This window comes from Urocitellus parryii, chromosome 5 (assembly GCF_045843805.1).
Source record: "Urocitellus parryii isolate mUroPar1 chromosome 5, mUroPar1.hap1, whole genome shotgun sequence".
Taxonomy (NCBI): Eukaryota; Metazoa; Chordata; class Mammalia; order Rodentia; family Sciuridae; genus Urocitellus; species Urocitellus parryii.
The window spans coordinates 138,059,447-138,065,548 of record NC_135535.1 but is presented as its reverse complement, the minus strand read 5'-3'; the positions used below and the strand labels follow the sequence as shown (position 1 = coordinate 138,065,548).

Here is a 6,102-nt window from a genome sequence, read left to right as displayed (position 1 = left end):
AAATATGAATTTAGAATACAAGCATGAGACAAGCAATATAAATAAGAAACATTAATAATTAGATACTTTGGCTTGAAGTAGAGTGGTAAGTTGTGCTTTTAGTCACAGAGATGAGATTATTTTAAAATTCTCATTCTTATGTGGATGCAACAACACAGTACTTATATTGTGAATAATCTACTCTAATATCAAAGACAAAATAAGCAGGTTCTATATTGAAAAATTGAGAGAATTTAGGAAAATTTAAATGTTTACATAGTTGGATGAGAAACGTGTTATAACTATACAACTCTCATAAATTTGTGTGCTATGGAGTTAACATGTCTAATGTTCTAAAACTGTTATAACATTTATTATAGTTATTTACATTATAAAGGACACATACATCTCTCACTTAGAGACCAAATTCTTACAATCCTGATAAGATAATGTAAGTATAAGCTTAAAAATAAAAAGGATATTCAAAAAATTTAACATATTTGATGTTATAAAAATATCAAACTTCTGAAACGTATGAATAAGCAGCACAACTGTTATGATTGAATTCTGGACCCCCAAAAGACCACCAGAGACCAAGATCGATAAGCAGCAAAGAGGTGTCTATTGCAAGCTAGCTGAGTCCTCTGGGTGCACACAGCAACTGCTGAGGCTGAGAGGCCCTGAGCCCAAGGTTTGCAGCAGTTTTATACATTCTTTGGAGAAGGCAGGGACCCCCACATACATCATAGCGTCTCTTGGCAAATCATCACACACTGCGGGAAAATCAAATAACAACTCTAAAACATGATTAGCATATTCACTGGAGGGAACAAGTTGGGTATGATGATTGGTTACTACAAGAGGGGGATTCATTTGAACTGATCGGTTTATGCCAAGAGGGGTGTTCCTGCTGAACTACATGGTTTTCCAACACCATAAACTACTGGGAGGGTCATCTGGCTTCCCAGGTATTTCCCTGTTTCATGCTGATTGGTGGCTGCTAGCGGGTTGCTATGGGTCCCCACCTAGCCTGTAAGGGACACCTGGCCCAGCAGATCTCTCCTGTTATTTGTAGATAAACCACTTAGCAGGGTGGGAATGTGCCCAGGAGTGCTCTGTGGGTCTTTCCAAGGAAAAAGGTCATGTCCCTTCCTTGGACAGGCTTTGCTCTGAGGTAGAAGCTAGTTTTTCAGAGGGGCACGGAGGTAGGAAATATGGTGGAATGAGACAGACATCCTTACCCTAAGTACATGTATGAAAACACAAATGGTGTGACTCTACTTGGCATACAACCAGAGACATGAAAAATTGTGCTCTATTTGCGTAATATGAATTGAATTGTCATATATAACAAATCAGAATAAATAAAAATTTAAAAATGCATCATAAAGTAAGCAAAATATAGAAAAAATTATGAGACATTTTATAACGGAATATTGTATGACTGCTAAGAAGAAAGGGAAAAACTATATGTCCACTGAGGTAAGACAATCTCTAAGATATAGGGTGACAAGAACCAAGGGCAGAAGAGTGTACACAGTGCTATTTATTGAAAATGAGGGGATGTGTGTATGCAGAGATGTACTTATAGATGCAATGAACATTTCTGGAACTGGTACCATTATTGCTTCTGTGAAAGGGAGGAAGTGATGGAAGGAGACCTCTTTTTTTTTTCCTTTTTTGTTAACCTTATATGCATCCTGTTTAAATATTTGTCATCTACACTCATAACATTAAAACATAAGGATGAAAAGCAGTAAAACCAAAACAGAGAAGAGCATGTGAATCAGACTTTACAAGAAAATAGCATAGATCTCTTTTTGGCTCATGCTTACACTACAGCTAGGCCCAGAGATGCAGGAAGCTCCTTGATGGAGTAAGCCACTGAGCAGATGACTCACCTGAAAGTGGCTGTGTTTTGCAAATACTTATCTGCCAGCACTGCTTTATTGCAACGGAGGCTTTGGGCTGGTTCTGAGCCTCTAACTGGACCTTCAGGACAGACACAGGCAGGATCTGGGCAGTGTCATGTAAGCAAGGGGCATAGGAGGAATCATGAACGTGGATACCGCCCAGAGCCAGGGACCTTGCTAGATATGGAGGCCAGCTAGGCAGAAAGCGGGTGGCAGGAAGCTCTGAAAAAATTAGTTGAGGTAGGCGCAGCGTTCTAAGTGATTTTTCCTCTGGTGTTTGGAGCCACGTTAAAGTGTCATCTCATTGCTTGTCTTAACAAGACAGGGCCATACACAATGGGGGTGAGTCATCACTGGTGTTGCAAGAAGGCAGCTTAACCAGCTTTTCCAGGTTCTCACAAGAGGGTGGAGAATTTCCTTGGGGGGGGGAGGGGTGACAATATGGCCTAGGCCTCTCCCCTTCCCGACTTGTCTACCGAGTGTTCCAGGATAGGAGCACTTGGTGCGGGACCCAGAGCACCAGGCCAGGCCTCAAAAGGGTCTAGGAGGCCATTGTCAGCGTGAGGCTTTAAGCCTTTCTCCTCCTGGGCAGTGAGAGGACTGACTCGTTGTGACCAAAGTCGCTCCTCACCAATGGCTTCCCAATACTGGTCTCATACTTAGTGTGAGATTGCCCCATCTTTTCGGGGAGACCCCTACCTCGAAACTCTCTTGGCTTGGCGATACTCTCACTTTGGGTGAACAGACTTCTTAATGCCCCACGTTGGGCGCCAGATGTCGGGGTTTTTAGCCCCACCCCACCCCACACGCTTCCCTCCTGACCTGCGGGAGAGATTGGGAGAGCACACCCCGACCATGAGGAACCAAGAAAGGAAGGGCTGACTGACCCCCCCTCCCCCATCCAGCCCTCCCCCACGGGAGGACAATCAGACAAGCCAGGGAGACCAGTCAAAGCAGGATCTCAGTTTATTGAGAAAACACACAGAGCTAATACAAGGCACAGGAGCCAATCAGGATAAAGGTCAGCAGGGTGGGGAGAGTTCACGTGTACACCCATCTCACAGGCCATAATGGGAGACCCCGAGCTGTCCAGAGGGCGGAAGGGTTCTGAGCCTATCCTAGAGGTCATCTGGTTTTTTTCCTCACAGCCCAGGCAACGCCTTCTGGATGATCCCCAGGTGCTTTCTTAGCCACAGGTGGCCCCAGGACCCACCCAGAAGCAGGCAGCAAGTTCGGTTTTTCCTCCTTTCTGATGCAACATGCCCTACATGTTACATCGTGCCCTACATCGTCCGTGTTTCCTTTTTCTTGCCATCATTGTCAGAAATTCAGGGAAGTCCATGTTGCCATTACCACCAGCAGCTACTCCCTTCATCCTGTCCTGTAACTCGGACTTCTGTGGGATTCCACCCAAGAGACCATCTCATTACACTTCCCAATTCCTCATTCCTGTCAAATAGTGGGAAAGCTGCTTTGAATTCTGCAATCTGCCCTTCAGCTAGATGGTCAGCCAGGCTGCAAGGCTTACCAGTTTCCGAGACTCAACCACATAACCACTGGGCTCATTCGCTCCACTCAGATCCCATCACACTTTTAAATAAATGTCACATAGCATGAATAGGATGTTAAACGTCCGAAGATATCAAACACGTTTACATTTATTTTGGTTTAATTGTATAAGTTGTATTTATTTTGTTTCCATTTTACATTTTCTTTTACATTTTACATTCCCGCCCCCCCACCCACCCTGTCTTAAGATGAGGAAAGGCTTGAATTTTAGGCATTTATTGAAAACTTGCGCATGCCCTGTAAGTGGATTAGACCCGTTAGCCGGCACACCAACTTCCCACACAAAGCTGTCCACTGAACCAAGAGGCCCAGCAGTCTTTGGAGAAGCTGCAGCCTGACCCGTCTTCTCCACCATCGCCCAGGAAGGATGAGAAAAGGCAAGTGGCGAGCCGACTCACAAACCCACGCTTGGGCCGGTGCTTTCCTCATACTTCATACTCTATGGAGAGATGAGGCTGATGAGTTTCCAGAACGGCAGTCATTGTACGAACTGGGCCAAAGCTCCTAAACAGCCTCTTCAGAGCACTTAGGTTCCAATCCTTGCTCAATGGCCCAGCATAGACAGTGGACATCTCTGTCCACTTCATCCGCATCCTTTGGTTCACTTCCTCAGTGAGGAGAGGTGAAAAAGGCTCTAAAGAGAACCGAATAACGCTGAAGGGGTACAGGCGCACTTGCCTTCTGGCCTGCTCAAAGACCTCTCTGTTGGAAAGGCACTTAACAGTCTCACAATCTTCAGGAGACGGGAGTTCAACATCGTCTGTCTCTCGGGATACAAAAAGGAGCTTGTGATGCCCCGGGTCGAAAGATCTTAAAGCACCTCTGTAGGTGAAGTGGAACTTTCCTCTGGCATTTCTTGGGTCTTGGGCTCTCCACAGCGCCTCCAGATTGAGTTCTGCAATCTTCCTTGGGCCATACCTGAGGAAATGTTGAGCCAATTCAAGGGTCGCGGCAGCGTCCTCTGTGGGATCATGACCGTCCCTTTCCGAACGTTGAATGTCCTTCCCCAGTACAGCTTTGGCCAAGAACTTGAGCTTGAATCTTCTGCCCCGCTCTCTGGCATAAAGCAACGAGGTGTCGATAACATACGGGTGGATCATGTGCAGTGCCCGGAGATCCACGTCTAGGGAATGGCCTACCAACACCGCATCAGGAGGAAGCAGTGCTTTTAACCGCCTCTGAACGTCTTTCAGTTTCGTCGTCACCGGCTTAAGCATCTCCTCCGTGATCCCCGAATAGCAGGTGGCGTAGTCTACAATCTCCTCATCGGGCTTCACCAACTCATCCAGGAGACACGAGCCTCCTTCGGCAACCAGGGAGATGCGGGTTAGTTCTCTCCCTTTGGACGTGATGCACATTTCTCCGTCCAGCCCAAAGAGAGGGCTGTTCTCTGTGACAGACCCATCACATCTGGTAGGTACAAAGTTCTCACAGTCGGGAGAACCTTGGAAGGGAAAGTCAAATGTCCTCATCTCCTCCTCTGTCAGAAGGCATCGCAGCAAGCCCACCTTCTGAGAGCCATACTTTTGAATGACCGGGTCATTCTGCAGGTCGACCTCGGGTTTTGTACCGGCAGACGGTACAGATCCTCCCGTGGTCTTAGGCAGATATCCAGCCGCTTGATTTGGTAGCCCGATAACATCAGCTAGAAAAGTCGGTGATGGAGGAGGCAAGCGGAATTTGTGTCTGAAGGCTTTTCGGAGAAATCCAAACTCCAAATAGAACCTGTAGAAGTGGAGTTGACTCATCCCTTGAAGGATGACAACCACTGTTCTGCTCAGTTGCTTTCCGTACAGAAGCTGGCACCACCTGGGTCTCTCAATAACGGGTGCAGCCAGAACTGCATACTTGAGCAGCTCACATAGCTGTTCGTGGGTTATTTCACAGTTTTTGGCCATTACGATGCCAGAAAACCGGGCTCTCTTGGGCTCGGGCTGCCTGTCTTCAAGATCCGAACGGGGTATCCTTGCCTCGGGCGTCCCCATCAGCCAGTCGGGGACCCGTCTCCTCTGGCTGTTCAGCCTCTCGGTCTTCTCCTTCTCTGGCTCCATGATCCTGTATTTGCCTCCTTGTTGAGGAACACTGTCCTTGGTCTAGAAAGCTGTCCCTGGCTTAGAAAGCTGTCCTTGCCTTGATGCCAATCCAGCGAGAGAGAAAACCTTCTTGAGAAGGAGAAAGGATGGTTTATTGCTTGGCCAGCGAAGAAGAAACGATGGTTCTCACATCAGCAGGAGTAGGGGGTTTTTATAGAGGTGATTCAGAGAAAGTGAGATCAGGGAGGAGAGATCAGGGAGGAAAAGATTAGGGAAAAGAAGAACCCAGAGGAGGAGACCAGGGAGGGGGAAAAGAACAGGGAGGAGAAGTTTAGGGAAAAGAAAAACAGAAGATCAGGGAGGAGAAGGGTAGGGGAAAGAAAATCAGGAGGAGAAGGTTAGGGCAAAGAAGATCAGGGAGGAGAAGGTTGGGGAAAAGAAAAACAAACATGTAAGTTTCAAAGCCACTAGGGATGTAGACAAGGCATCCAGTGAACCCCTGTTGCAACTTCAGTAAAATCTTCCCTTTGTATTCCAGCTTATTGCCTCTGGGGGACCTTCACAGTGGATTACCTTCCAGGAGTTTCATGGTTTCTTTACCCAGATTC

General features: G+C 46.8%; 1 pseudogene; it reads right to left on the bottom strand.

The window, feature by feature from the left end:
- Positions 1-3,886: 3,886 nt before the first annotated feature.
- LOC113190564 (RNA exonuclease 5 pseudogene) lies at positions 3,887-5,512 on the bottom strand (annotated as a pseudogene).
- Positions 5,513-6,102: the final 590 nt, after the last annotated feature.